Consider the following 16,275-nt stretch of genomic DNA (forward strand, 5'->3'; position numbering starts at 1 on the left):
AGACATTTAAGAAGTATTTAGATGAGCTCTTGGAACATCCTAGCATAGAAGGCAATTGGCTAAGGACTATAAAATGGGATGAGAATAGATATATGCCTGATGACCAACATGGACACAAGGCGAAGGGCCTTTCTGTGCTCTAAAATCTCTGTAATTCTAAGAATGGTTAAACCAAGTTCAAATGATTGGGATACAATTTTCCACAAATATTTTGTCAAGTTCAACCACACAATCAATGGAAAATGAAGTGGACATGTGGACACTGTTTACACCTTTACCAAGAAAAATGTAAAGAAAGTAAAATATGGCCATAGCATTGTCACTTCCTATTAAAAGCCAGATTAGAAGTGAAGTATTCTCAGAGCTAGAAGCACAGCAACTGGACACTGAGGAAGATATGGACAAAATTTATAAGAAAGGTGAAAAATGCTTATGAGGTATGGACAGATTTGATAAATATCTAGAGCTGGAATGATATTCTACAGAATATATAATTAAATTTAACAAACTACATGCAAGATTGCAAATACCTCCTCATTCAGTGCTTGTCTTTAAATTGCTGGATTGTGCTGAAGTGTTGAATATGGATTAATTCCCAGTATTAACTACAGTTATATTTTCAGAAAGAAATACTCATTTGGAACAGATGTCAGAGGTCTTATGAAAACATTCCTGGGAAAATATTAATTGCTGGCACATTTGGCATTCATCAGTAACACAAAAAAAATGAAGGATTCAAGTTGGTCCATACATGGGTTCAATCCTTAATTTGAAAGAAGAGTCATAGCCAAAAGAAGTGATGATAGATACAAGAACTGGGGAGGAATAGACTCCAGTGAATGGCCAATAGGCATTTTAGTTACAATTCTAAATATCATTAGGCATTTAGCATTGTCCTAAATGGAAGGTTTTAGAAATGACAATTTTCAGAAGTAGAAGATGGCAATACTGATCAGGCAGAAGAAATCGTACTGGTCACAAGAAGCTTCTGCGCAGTAAAAGATATCCTTGTTGCAGATCCATTCTGTTGGATTGGGATGGACAGTAGATTCACATCCATGGTATGGGGAGTGGATTCTTGAAATGTTAGCTTGATCCTCTAAATATAATGACCAAAGAAAGGTTTAAGGAATTTGAGAGTTCTAAATGCTTACTGCTTGGGGATGACAACATACTTAAATCAATTAAAAGAGTAGTAATTTCATATAAAATAGTAGGAGTAAGTCACTTTCTCAGCATAGATATGGTACGAAATATCATAGAGGAGGCCATCCATGAAAAAGGCTCAGAATGAAATGGCTAAGGAGCACGACAAGGCATATGCTTTTGGGCAGTCGGTGAATTTTACACAGTTCCGGCGTTATTATATTCTTTTAATGAACACTGACATCTCTAATCAAAATATCAAAGAAACATTAAAGAAAAGACAAAGAACTGTAGATGTTGGAAATCTGAAACAAAAAGCAACTTGCTGGAGAAACTCAGAATCTGTGGGGACAAAGCTAAGTCAATGTTTCAGGTTCATTGGCCCATCTTCAGAACTGGTTGTAGCTTGGAGAAGACAGTTAATACGTTGAAAATCAAAGGTAGGGAATGGAGATGGAGCTCAGAGCGAGAGAACAGCAGTTGGGCAGATAAAGGAATGGATAACAGTGAGTTAGGCGTAAAGAAAAGCTACTAATGGGTATGATTAGTGGGTGAAAATGGGTTGGCTGTGATGAAAGCAGCACATCCAAGAACAACATTGAAAGGATTATCCTCATCCAACCTGTTGAGAAAGCATGTAGCCTTAGATGATAGCATTTGTTGCAGAGAATGCGGGAAAGTGCTTATTCAGAAGAATTGGGGACATCTGTTCTTAGTGTCAATGGATCGGTGTAAATAAGGTGATAACATTTGTTCATTTGTGGAACGTGTGGCAGTACTTCCTTCCCACACCAGATGTTGGAGGCACACATATTTCACAGTCATGTTCGGATAGCTAAATTGCTGGTTTATATCAAAGACTTTATAGAACAAACCTGATACATTTGCATGTATACCACACTGAGCAGATTTGAATTTATGAAGCTCAGCTCTCTCACCTTGACTGCTCTGGGAAGTGAATGTCTCGTTACCCTTACAGGCTAGGAAAACATGAAGGCTGAAAGTTGGAAGATGTTTTCATGTGTGAGTGAGAGAGAAAAACATTCTTTTGTAATGTGCATTCACTGACTGAAGAGTTTAGGGACAGAGAGAGAGACAGACAGACAGGCAGACAGGACGGAAGCTGATGGAAAGATTAACCCTATTTGGTATGATTTGAGTGAACACTGGCTTGTCATGGATTGAATGTGTGTGTTGTTCCCTGGAGCTCAAGATCCAGGAATGTTATGAATTTAATTTGCATTCTGGGAATCTAAAGTTATTTTAAAAGAAAAAGCCATTGTGTAGGACAATGATACTAGCCACGTTAGCTGAGCATAGTTACCTCATGACCCTCGCACATAGTTTAGATTATTCCCTCGTTATGATGTACTATTAAAAGGCAAGGTTATCTAGCTGAAGCAATTGGCCATTTGGGGCCTGGCTGGATCAAGGTTCCCACTTTGATGTGCATGCAGCTTAATTAGTCAAGCGCACTCAGACCTATCAATGAGTTTCTCTTCCTCTGCAAACTTTTGCCATTTTATTGCTGCTTATCTGATTAAGGGCATGTGCCATTTTAATACCAACTTCTGTATAAAAATAGCTTGTTTGCAACAATAAGGGGAGTAGCCTGAGAGAGCTCTTAGGGGTAAGAGCTAGCGCCATTACTCTGCTAAAGGTTTTAGAACCTTAGCTCAAGTCTGGTTCTAAGTGTAACATTGAGGCCATTGGTAAATAAAAGTAATAATTGAAACTAAACTATCTGTTAAAGTTTTATATTCCAGACTACCACAGAGTATGATCTCCAGGATGAACCAAGAGAGGCCACAAGTCAAGTCCATCAGGGAGTCCCTGAACTGTCTCAAATAGGTACTTTAACAATTTGGCGCTGTGAGCAGGGTTCCAAGGGATATGTGTGAGTGAACACGGAAACGAGGAGCTTCATCTAAAGGTCGGACTGGACACCAACAAGCCCACAAGGTATACCTTGGTTGCCCTCCGTCTGCATTTCTGTGTGCCACTTCCCCCATTTCACTCTCACATACTCGAATTGGCACTAATAATAGAGACCTTGCAAAGACAAGAGATAACGGTAAGAATTTTGTGAAGGTATACAATAAGTAGGATAAATATGGGTGTGACCCTAGATAAGATGGAGGGCAAATGTCCCCTAACAGAGATAGTGAGTATGTATTCTAATTATGAGAAACAATTGAGGGGAATCTTGGGTGCAGTTGCCCCACAGAACAAGGACTGGCCTCTGGGAGGCATACCTGATCTAAATCTACTTATGAAAGTTGATCAAGAGATATGAAAAAACGGTTAGGGCAATAAAAAGAAATAAGCCATATCAGTGTGGGAAAATGTAGCCAAAGAAAAATGGGAAAAATCCATGCAATCATCATGGAGATAAAACTGTTTTAAAAGAGATATCAGTCCATTAACTGAGGAAGGATTTCAATTAGATTGGGCAGAACTAAAATGCAAATGTGAAGCACATGATTTAGAAACAGAATTGGAGTTGGCGAGAGACAAAAATAGCAAAAAATAAAGAAGGCAGAGGACCACAACCTAATCTGAAATGTCAGAGGTCTCAAAGAAAAGGGAAACCAGTAAATAAAAATCAGCCTGCAGCTGCAACCGTGCAGGACCAGACAGACAACGAGGACAACACCTTATACCCCACCTATCCCAAAGACCCATTATTAGAGGACAACGAATCTTCGACAAGCAAGGAATTTGAATCAGATTCGGAGGAGGAGACATTTTATTATGATTCCCCCCCCCTCCTGTTAACCAACTTCTTCTGGTTCCCCAACAGGGACTTCCTTGAAACCCACCCATAGTACGACCAAAACAAACACATACATAAGATGAAAGCGCCTGAACTCATCTTTCTATTCTGAGGACAAACGTGCCAAGGCCCATACTCTTTGTTCCTCATCTGCCTCTCGTGTTCAGCATAATGAGAATACGGATGACCAAGGCTCCCATAATCCCATTGCCACCCACACTAGGAACCAACTCAGATTAAGACATGAAAGGAACCCTAAGAAGGCACCTTTGAGTACAACTGCCCCACAATAAATGAGTCCTGAAGACATTGATGAATTACAGTCAAAGTTTAGGGACCTTAATGTTAGTCCTCGTGCTCATCCTGATATGAAATGGTTAAAGGGAAATTTCCTGGTTGAAGACTCACCAACCCACTTGCCCAGAATCAGGGACAAAATCCATTTGTTAAAATCCATCAACCTTGGAAGCCTCATGAACTCTCTAACATCATCAATAAGGCTCCAGACTATGGAAAGAATCCCAAAAGATTTGTTAATTATATTAAAAGGACTAGGACCATTTACAATGGGGCTTCCCAAGATTGACTTAACCTCATAAAATGTGCTCTTTAACTTGAAAAATGGACTAAGTTCTTAGAAATTTTACAAAGTGATAATCATACCCAACTCATGATTATGCATCCAGGTGAATTTAATAGATCAAATTGGATTATTGCCTGCCTCTGTTAAGCAGTGCGCCATGCGGTTGTTGTGACATGTAAACCTCGCTCAAGCGAAGGAGCTGAGGATTTCCTTGTCCGCCTTAAGGACTGCTATGCTGCTTACTCTGGTGATGCTCAGTACCCACAAAGACAATCACCCCAATTTAATGCCTTACATATGACTGTCCTTCCTGACCAGGTATAGAAAGCTATTAAAACCCAAAATATGCACTGACAAGATGGCGATGTTGAATGATTCAGCCGAGAAGTATGTTACTTCTGAGAACTAAAGGACCCTGACAGTAAGGCCTCAATAGTTAAGAGCAAGACCGAATTTGCCCAAACTGCAGGGGCTAGACCTAAAACCAGAACTCCAAATAGATCTTCTCGTCTGCAAGGCCAGCTAGGCTATCGAATGGGAGTCTCATATTGTCGCTAAGATTCTTTTTGAACAGGCTGATCAGACCTCCCATAACATTCAGATGCTTGCTCTGGGTTTGATCTTACTTTATGCTCAGCCTTATTCAATTCACTGAAACCTTCATCATCATCATGCCCCGTGCCCATCCACAAGACACAGAATACCCTGAAGTCTGGGCGGCCTCTAAAACAGAAGTGGGCCTTGCTAGAATCCCACTCATCTCTATTCCTACTAAACCTAATTCCACTCTCCCCTCTATACCCCAATACTCCCTGAAGCCAGAAGCTGAAGCTGGCATTCAACCTGCTACTGAGTCTTACAGCAACGTATCCTAGTCCCATGCCATTCCCCTGTCAAAACACCCTTTTCTCGGAATCCTAAACCTAGATATCCGGAATGGTGATTTGTTCAAGATCCTCGTGAAGTAAATAAAATTGTTGAGCCCCTTCTACCTCTCGCTGCCAATCCTGCTACTATCCTCAGCCAAGTTCCAGTTAATGCCAAGATTTTTACTATTGTTGACCTCCAAAATGCATTTTTTTGCATTCTGTTGCATCCAGATAGCCAGTACCTTTTTGCCGTCACTTTTAAGGGCCATCAATATACATGGACCTGCCTACCTCAAGGGTTTGCTCACTTGCCCACATCTTTTTCAGAGTCCCTTCACACCCAACTTGAATCACTTAAATTTCCTGGATGCTTTACCCTACTTCAATAGGTCGATGACCTCCTTCTTGCTAGCCCGGATGAACTTTCCAATCACACTGACTCCACTACCTTACTGAACCATCTCCATCAATGTGGCTATGTTGTGCCCCCAGTAAGGTTAAGATGAATCAAAAAGAAGTTAAACTCCTAGGTACTCTCATTTTTTGAATCTGATCAACACGACATCTGAATGTATTGATCCTATTCTTTATATTGTTCCTCCAACCACTCCCAAACAGATAAGATCATTTCTGGGTCTCGTCAATTATTGGCAAATATAAATTCCCAACTGTCCCTTCTAACAAGAAAATTATCTCCCTTGTCCTCATCTAATGCCCCTCAACAGTATGATCTCACTCCTGAACAACTAAAAGCCTTTATGAAAATTAAAACTATCCTCTATTCAGCTCCTGCATTTGGATGACCTTTGTATGATCACCAATTCCACCTCTATGTTGCCATCCTTGAAAACTGTGTGACAGCTGTTCTCACCCAGCAACATAGCTCCTCATGATTTCCTTTTGCCTATTATTCCACTAAACTTGACCCTGTTGCTCAAGGTATGCCTTTATGCACCAAGATTCTCCCAGCCATCCATACCATGGTATTGGCTGCCTCTAATAAACGTTACATCAAACTGTGGAAGTCTGTACCTCCCATTCTGCAGTGTCTCTGCTTACCTCTAAACGTGCTCAACATCTCACTGCGGCCTGTCTTAGTCACGATCAGACCTCATTGCTTCAGAATCTGCTTCTCTCTCTTAAATACCTGTGAGAAACGAAGCTCAATGCTAAATCATTTTTAGTCCGAGTCAAATTCCGAAGCAGTCATTATTCATACGTTCTTGCAAGAGTGGGTGTCCAAAAATTAGGCACACCCCTGAACAATATTAGTGCATTTTTATACAATCTCTGTGAATCTCTCTGTACTTCCCCTTTTACCTCATGTGTGACAGCTACAGTTGCTCTGTGTAACTGCTAATCTAATTAGTCCATCTGTGGCTTGTTGTTAGTATGCAACAGACACCCCTCCCCTTGATAGCTGAGTCTTATCACTTCTGCTGAAGCAACACTTCCACACATTCTCCACATACTATTCTAACATTAACCCCGCCTCATTCTTACAGGAGGAAACTCTTGAATTGCTCGATCCTCCCCATGACAGTGTTGCTATAAATGACCTTGTTACTAGGCCACATCAAGATCTTATGGATTAGGCGCTTGCTCACCCAGATTTCTGTTGATGGCTCTTCTTCTATCTCTCCAGAGGGCAAACATGTCAAGATATGCGATTGTCATTTTGTCTCAAACAATAGAAGCTTATTCCATCGATCCATCCTGTTCTGCCCAACAAGCCAAGCTCCTTGCTCTTACCCATGCCTGCATACTTGCTGAAGGGAAGTCAGCTATTATCGAAACTGACTCCTGCTACACCTTTGGATGTACCCATGATTTTGGTCAACTCTGGCAGCAGCGTGGCTTTCTTACCTCATCAGGTCCTCCTATTCTCAATGCTGCCTACGTTGCTAACCTCCTCCACGCTATTCAACTTCCCTCTCAATGGCAATAATCAAATGTTCCACTCACTCCTCTAATGCTTCTGATGTCACTACAGGCAACCATGCCGCTGATGTGGCTGCTAAGAAGGCAGCTTTTGAACAAAGAGATATGGTCACTCAAATGACGAACAGGAAACCAAAGGAAGATTCTTCTTTTTCTTCTTCTGATGCGCCGACCATGCCTGACCTAGCGCAAACACAGACCCATCGGGGCGTGCCTCTGATTAGGCAAAACAAAGATGGATTGAACTTTAGGTTATGCTGCCTGATTAATTTTTGCCTTTTCTAGATGATTATGTTCATTTGCATTCGTATGTAGGTAAGGAGGGAATGGTGGACAGAATTCTCCAAACCTGGTAGAATCCCCATCTGCAAGAAAAAGCAAAACAAGCAACTGCAAATTGTCTAATTTGTTAAAACATACAGTCGGAAAAGGAGTAAAGTGTCCAGTAGGGGAAACACCCTTGCCAGGTGCACATTTTGAGACTATCCAGTTAGATTTTATAGAATTACTCAGATGCCATTGTTATAAATGATAAGTGCTTAGTGATAATTTATGTATTTAGTAGATGGATTGAAGCTTATTCCTATACTGACTGCGCAGCAAAAACTACCTGTAAAATTCTACTAAGGGAAATCATCCCAAAATCAAACTAAACCAGTAATGGTCTCTTCCAATAATGGCCCCACTTCTGTTCGGAGCTAAACAAGGAACTATGTAAGAGTCTGAATATGAATCAGAGATTCCATTGTGCTAACCGTTCCTAAGCAGCAGGAATTGTAGAAAGAGCCAATGGCATTTTAAAAAGCCAGCTAAACAAGTTGGTAGAGGGAAAGGGCCTTAAATGGCTGCAAGTACTCCCAATTGCCCTTTTTAATATGAGAACCACGATCCAGAAAAAAATGGGACTCTTGGCGGCTGAACTAGTATATAGAAAACCCCTTAGGACTCCCTGGTCTGCAACGTTGATGGCCCAACATTCTGCTGATGTGCATGTCATGGCAGAAGAAATGCACAGGTACCTAATTAAGCTAACCAAAGCATTGCAGTTTTATCATCAACAGTCTAATTATCATTGGGTACCAAGGAAGGAAGAAGAAAGAGCTCAAACATTTAAAGACATCAACCCTGGTGACTATGTATTATTGAAAGACTTTAATCGAGAAAAATCAGGTCCGCGTTAGAAAGGTCCTTATCAAGATCTTCTGACAACTGAAACTGCAGGAAAAGTAGAAGGATGTTCAGTATAGGTCTACAAAGGATATTGCAGGTTTGTGTCACCTTCACAATCCTAGTATTAGTACGAGTGCAATCATCTGATGAAAACCCAACCCAAGTACATGCACCCAGATGCAATCTGCCCATTTGTAATATTTCCAACCTAAACTTCAAATACAATGGTATGAACAGAATTTGTGTCAATGCCAACGAATCAAATGGAAAAGAGACTAAGATAGAATGTACATTTATTGGTGTGAACAATGTCACAGGAACTTTTTTTTCAATCTAAATGATACTTCAGAGGATGCCACATGCCAAACCAATGAGCCCGTTAGATGCCCATTAATGACTCTTCCCCCACACCGACAACCATATCATCACCTGCCATCATCTTTATCACTGACGTCGTTACTACCACTCATGACAAGACATTCCCGATGACCATGAAACAGCAGAAATTAACAACATTCACTCTGCTAACCGCTACACATTTTACTACCTCTCTTGTGATTCCGAACACTACTCTTGATACCGTGAAAACACTTACGTGTCCCACTTGTCACCCTGTTGCCACTTATAGAGTCATAGAGATGTACAACATGGTAACAGACCCTTCGGTCCAACCTGTCCATACCAAGCAGATATCCCAACCCAATTTAGTCCCACTTGCCAGTACCCGGCCCATATCCCTCCAAACCCTTCCTATTCATGTATCCATTCAAATGCATTTTAAATGTTGCAATCATACCAGCCTCCACCACTTCCTCTGGCAGCTCATTCTATACACGTACCACGCTCTGTGTAAAAAAGTTGCCCCTTAAGTCTCTTTTATATCTTTCCCCTCTCACCCTAAACCCCTCTAGTTCTGGACTCCCTCAACCCAGGAAAAGACTTTGTCTATTTATCCTATATATAATCACGGCTCCACTGGCAATGGCACTGGTGCTTCAGGATGCTCTGATGCCGATGAATGTATTATTTTCCCCACTGTTCCCCCTGAACATAGCATTGTCAGCTCCATGAAACTTGTTGGAAGCTATGAATGCAGCTGCCCAGCTGAAACCTGTTTAAGCTATTTACATTGCACATCCGAATCTCACTTTCGATATTATTGTCACCCTCGCAACACATCTATGCCAGTTGTCATGAATGGCATGATTCCATAACTTCATCCACTCCATCAGCCAAAAACTGTTACTTTGAAATGTTTGTCTGATCCTCTCTAAAAGGAACCATACAAATTGCAATATTGAACACAAAGTACTGAAATCACAGAACCCTAAGGCATCTATTGCTCTGAGACTGTTAACCTATACCTTCTCAACAGAACCTTCTCCTATCTGACCTACCGCTACTGGCCCAAAAAACCTTTATACAGCTTCTGCAATCAGTAGCTATTGTAGTTAACAAGACAAGCTGGAAAGGTGAAGAAAGAACAAAAGTACGATGCACCCCCTAATCTCCCTTTGGTTGCCAATGGTTTATTTATTCAAGCTAAACATCCCGATACATGTGTTGTCTGCTCCCTCTTCCATCATTCTGATGTACACTTACGCAACCCCTCATCCACAATGACCAAACACATTCGGTAGAAGAAGCGCGTCACTGTGTAATGTGCACTAACAAACCTAAAGGATTCAACATTAACATTGTTCCACTGTTTGAATGGTGCATTGAAAGAACTTCTGGTACTCACGACATGGGGCAAGTGAAGCAAGTACTGTGTAAAAATGTTATAAAGACACTGTCAAACCTTTACTCTCCATCTGGTAATACACTTGGATAACTGAACTTTTGATAACACCCACTGTTTACAAGATTCAGCCCTCACTCTGAGTGGACTCATCATTCACTCACAGAAGTGTGCCCTTGGAGCTCCATTTAGCTTTCATTGGCTATGTGAAAACAAGGCCTACCCTTATTTACCCAATCACTGGGATGGACGTTGTGCTTTAATGCACACCTTACCACTTTTTACCCTCCACCATAAAATACCTAAGGCAGATGATGAATGGAAAGCTCACCAAGATGTGAATCACTACGGGACAAAAATTAGAGGAAGAACAAGACTTGCATGAATTCTTCCATTAACAAACCTGGTGGTCTAGGTTGATGGGAGGCCTTATTACTGGCTGGGTATTGAGATGGCCCTAGATCAGAAAGGTGACCTTGCGTACAATGTTGAGAAACTTGCCACTCAACTTTCACGCGTTGAAACTAATGAACAAAGAATTACAGGAGATCCGGATGATGACACTTCAGGATCAATTAATGCTAGATTTCCTCCTTGCTAATGAAGGAGGCGCTTGTTCTTTCAACATTGCACCTACATAGACGACTTCTCAAAGACATTGCATATGACACAGATGTCGTCAACAAAACGCGTCAAGATGCAGGGAAGATACCTGCCCCACCATCATCTGACTCATGTGGATGGAGTCTTACCAGCTGGCTATGGACACTGTGCAGATGATTCTTGTGAGGCATACTGATAATCCTTGTTCTCATCCTCGGAATATACATGGGTGTCCGTTTATGCATGAAATGGACGTGCATTGCTTTTCGCCTAAGCCAAAGAAGAAGCTTGTTAATCAAGCTTTGTTCATTCCTGTATCTCCATGTCCAAACTTTTATGCTGAAATCAGGTATCCTTCCGACTTTGCTCCTCCGAACGACAACTCACCAGAAGAGGTGCTCAACTTGTTGAAAATACAAATGGACTGAATGGATCAATTGTAATTGTATACGCGGTATTGTTATCATGAAATGATAAAAGGAGGGAATGAGAAAGTGTGTAGCCTTAGATGTGACACATTTGCTGCAGAGAGTGCGGGAGAGTGCTTGTTCAGAAAATTGGGGACATCTGTTCTTAGTATCAATGGATTGGTATAAATAAGGTCATAGAGTCATACGGAAACAGACTCTTCAGTCCAACTCGTCCATGCCGACCAGATATCCCAACGCCTATCGAGTCCCACCTGCCAGCACCCAGCCCATATCCCTCCAAACCATTTCTATTCATATACCCATCCAAATGCCTCTTAAATGTTGCAATTGTACTAGCCTCCACCACTTCCTCTGGCAGCTCATTCCATACATGTACCACCCTCTGAGTGAAAAAGTTATATCTTTCCCCTCTCACCCTAAACCTATGCCCTCTAGTTCTGGACTCCCCCACCCCGGGGAAGAGATTTTGTCTATTTATCTATCCATGCCCCTCATGATTTTATAAACCTCTATAAGGTCACCCATCAGCCTCCGATGCTCTAGGGAAAACAGCCCTAGCCTATTCAACCTCTCCCTATAGCTCAAGTCCTCCAAGCCTGGCAAAATCCTTGCAAATTTTTTCTGAACCCTTTCAGGTTTCAGAACATTCTTCCGATAGGAAGGAGACCAGAACTGCACTCAATATTCCAACAGTGGCCTAACCAATGTCATGTACAGCCGCAACATGACCTCCCAACTCCTGTACTCAGTACTCTGGCCAATAAAGGAAAGCATACCAAACGCCTTCTTCACTATCCTCTCCACCTGTGACTCCACTTTCAAGGAGCTATGAACCTGCATCCAAGGTCTCTTTGTTCAGCAACATTCCCTAGGACCTTACCATTAAGTGTATAAATCCTTTCCCAAAATGCAGCATCTCACATTTATCTAAATTAAACTCCATCTACCATTTCTCAACCCATTGGCCCATTTGATCTAGATCCCATTGTAACTGAGGTAACATTCTTCACTGTCCACAACACTTCCAATTTTGATGTCATCTGCAAACTTACTAACCATACCTCTTATGCTCACATTTAAATCATTTACATAAATGATGAAAAATAGTGGACCCAGCACCGATTCTTGTGACACTTCACTGGTCACAGGCCTCCAGTCTGAAACACAACCCTTCACCACCACCCTCTGTCTTCTACCTTTGAGCCAGTTCTGTATCCAAATGGCTTGTTCTCCCTGTATTCCATGAGTTCTAACTTTGCTCACCAGTCTCCCATAGGGAACCCTGTCGAACATGATTTCCCTCGCACAAAGCCATGTTGACTATTCCGAATCAGTCCTTGCCTTTCCGAATACATGTACATCCTGTCCCTCAGGAGTCCCTCCAACAACTTGTCCACCACTGACATCAGGCTCAACTGGTTCTCTGGTTTGTCCTTACCATCCTTCTATAACAGTGGCACCATGATAGCCAACCTTCAGTCTTCCAACATCTCACCTGTGATTATCGATTATACAAATATCTCAACAAGGAGCCCAGCAATCACTTCCCTAGCTTCCCACAGAGTTCTAGGGTACAACTGATCAGGTCCTGGGGATTTATTCACATCTATGTATTTCAAGACATCCAGCACTTCCTCCTCTGTAACATGGACATTTTTTAAAAGATGTCACCATCTATTTCCCTACATTCTATATCTTCCATGTCCTTTTCCACAGTAAACACAGATGCAAAATACTTGTTTAGTATCTCCCCCATCTCCTGCGACCCTACATAAAGGCCATTTTGCAGATTTTTGAGGGATCCTATTCTCTCCCTAGTTACCCTTTCGTCCTTAACATATTCCTAAAAACCCTTTGGATTCTCCTGAACTCTATTTGCCAAAGCTATCTCATGGGCCCTTTTAGTCCTCCTGATTTCCCTCTTAAGTGTACTCTTACTGCCTTTTTACTCTTCTAAGGATTCGTTCGATCTATCTTGTCTATACTTGACATTTGCTTTCTTCTTTTTCTTAACCAGTATTCCTTACACCTACCAGCCTTTCCTTTCACCCTAACAGGAATTTACTGTCTCTGGACTCTCGTTATCTAATTTCTTAAGGCTTCCCATTTCCCAGCCATCCCTTTACCTGCAAACATCAATTTTTGAAAGTTCTTGCCTAATGTTCTCAAAATTAGCCTTCCTCCAATTTAGAACTTCAACTTTTAGATTTGGTCTATCCTTTTCCATCACTATTTTAAAACTAATAAAATTAAGGTCACTGGCCCCAAAGTGCTCCCCAACTGACACCTCAGTCACCTGCCCTGCCTTATTTCCACAGACTGAATCAGAAAATTCCTCTCCATCTGAACCCTTAACACTATGGCAGTCCCAGTCTATATTTGGAAAGTTAAAATCCCCAACTATAACCACCCTATTATTCTTACAGATAACTGAGATCTCCTTACAAATTTGTTTCTCAATTTCCCTCTGACTATTAGGGTACCTATAATACAATCCCAATGAGATGATCATCCATTTCTTATTTCTCAGTTTAACACAAATAACTTCTCTGGATGTATTTCCAGGAATAACATTTGTTCATTTGCGTAATGTGTGGCAGTACTTCCTTCTCACACCAGAGGCGGGAGGCACACATATTTCACAGCAGGGTGTCCGATAACTAAATTGCTGGTTTATATCAAAGACTCTTAACAAAACTCATACTCAATAGGAAAACAACTTGGTAATTTAATAAGCTGAGTGGAATATGCACGTAATAGAACAAACCTGATACATTTGCATGTATACCACACTGAGCACATTTGAATTTATGAAGCTCAGCTCTCTCTCATCTTGACTGCTCTGGGAAGTAAATGTCTCATTACCCTTACAGGCTAGGAAAACATGAAGGCTGAAAGTTTGAAGTTGTTCATGTGTGAATGAGAAAGAGAAAACATTCTTTTGTAAATTACATTCACTGGCTGAAGGGTTCAAGGGACAGAGAGAGAGAGAGAAAAAGAGAGAGAGAAAGAAGGAAAGATTAACCCTTATGGTCTGATTTAAGTGAACACTGGCTTGTCATGAATTGAATGTTTGCATTCTGGGAATCTAAAATGATTTTAAAAGAAAAAGCCATTTTGTAGGACAATGATACTAGACATGGTAGCTGAGCAAGTTACCTCATGATGTTTAGTTTGGACTAATTCCTCGTTATGATGCACTGTTAAAAGGCAAGGTTATGTAGCCAAAGCAACTGGCCATTTGGGACTTGGCTGGATCAAGGTTTCCCACTTTGATGTGCATGCAGCTTAACTAGTCAAGCATATGATGGCACAGTGGTTAGCACTACTACCTCACAGCACCAGAGACCTAGGTTCAATTCCCACCTCAGGTGACTGATTGTGTGGAGTTTGCACATTCTCCCTGGGTGCTCTGGTTTTCTCCCACAGTCCAAAGATAGATGTGCAGGTCAGGTCAATTGGCTATGCTAAATTGCCCACAGTATTAGATGAAGGAGTATGGGCGGGTTGCAGGTCAGTGTGGACTTGTTGGGCCGAAGGGCCTGTGTATGTTAGATGAAGGGGTATGGGTGGGTTGCGGGTCGGTGTGGACTTGTTGGGCCAAAGGGCCTGTTTCCACACTGTAAGTAATCTAATCTATACTCAGATCTGTCAATGAGTTTCTCTTCCTCAAACTTTTGCCATTTTATTGCTGCTTATCTGATTAAGGACATGTGGCGTTTTTGTAATTTTAGTACCAATTTCTGTATAAAGATAGCTTGTTTGCAACAATAAGGGGAGTAGCCTGACAGAGATCTTAGAGGTAAGATTTACTCTGCTACTCTGCTCAAGGTTTAGAACCTTAGTTCAAGTCTGGCTTGCAGGTATCTATGTTATAGTGTAACGTTGATGCCAACGGTAAATAAAGATAATAATTTAAACTAAATTGTCTATATATTTCAGACTACCACAGAGTATGAACTCCGGATGAACCAAGAATGGCTACAGGTCAAGATCATCAGGGATTCCCTGAGCTGTCTCAAATCGGTACTTTTAACACTGTAGCTCAGCAAAAATCTCAATCAATTCAGCGTAGATGATCAGACTTAGTTTAGTCAGGAGATGACTGTCCATTAAAATCTTAAAACACAAAACCTTGTTGCACAATTCGTTGAGTAGGAAATTCAGCTCTTAATAAAAATTATTGTCTGTGGGAATTATAACAATAGGGAGAAAGCTGTAGGTTTCAGGAAGAAATCACTGAATTGGTGGGCAGAAAATCGCAAAGGAAGCACAGTCAAGAGAAATGTGACATTATACTTTTGGTGGGCACAAGACAGGAGGTACATGATAAATGATAGGATATAGAGACATGCAGAGGAACCTTGGAATGTATAACCACAGAAGCCTGGAGATAGTAGATCAAGTAGATAAAGTGCTCAATAAGGCTTATGGTTTCTTTATTAACCAAAGGACACAAAAAAAGCAGGTACATTTTAGCAGGACTGTATGAAATCCTAATTAGGTCACAACAAGAATACGGTTTACATCTATGGCATTGCCTCAGCAGGAAAGATGATTGAATAAGGAAAGGTACAAAGGAAATTTGAAGAATAGAACTACAAACGAAGAAATTTACTTATGAAGAAACATTGGATAGGTTGATGTGGTTTTTTTTGTAACACGCGGAGGCTGAAGGGATATTTAATCCAGGGCATAAAATTGCAAGGAGCCCCGAATGAATGAGTACAAATTTCCTTTAACAAAGAGATCAATAAGCAGGGAGCTGAGGTTTTAAAAATTATTAGACGATTAGAGGCTCGAGCACTTGAATCTCTTTGGATGTACAAGGTTGTAAAGTGGGACAAGGTTGAACCACAAGTAAAATCTGTGGAGCAGCGCTCCGAAAGCTAGTACAGTGCTTCCGAATAAACCTGTTGGGCTATAACCTGGTGTCTTGTGATGTTTAACTTAGAAATAAAAGCGGAAGATGCTTTTTTTTAAACAGGTCAGTGTATCAGACATTACTGAAAACT

The sequence above is a fragment of the Hemiscyllium ocellatum genome, chromosome 20, assembly GCF_020745735.1.
Source record: "Hemiscyllium ocellatum isolate sHemOce1 chromosome 20, sHemOce1.pat.X.cur, whole genome shotgun sequence".
NCBI classification, from domain to species: domain Eukaryota; kingdom Metazoa; phylum Chordata; class Chondrichthyes; order Orectolobiformes; family Hemiscylliidae; genus Hemiscyllium; species Hemiscyllium ocellatum.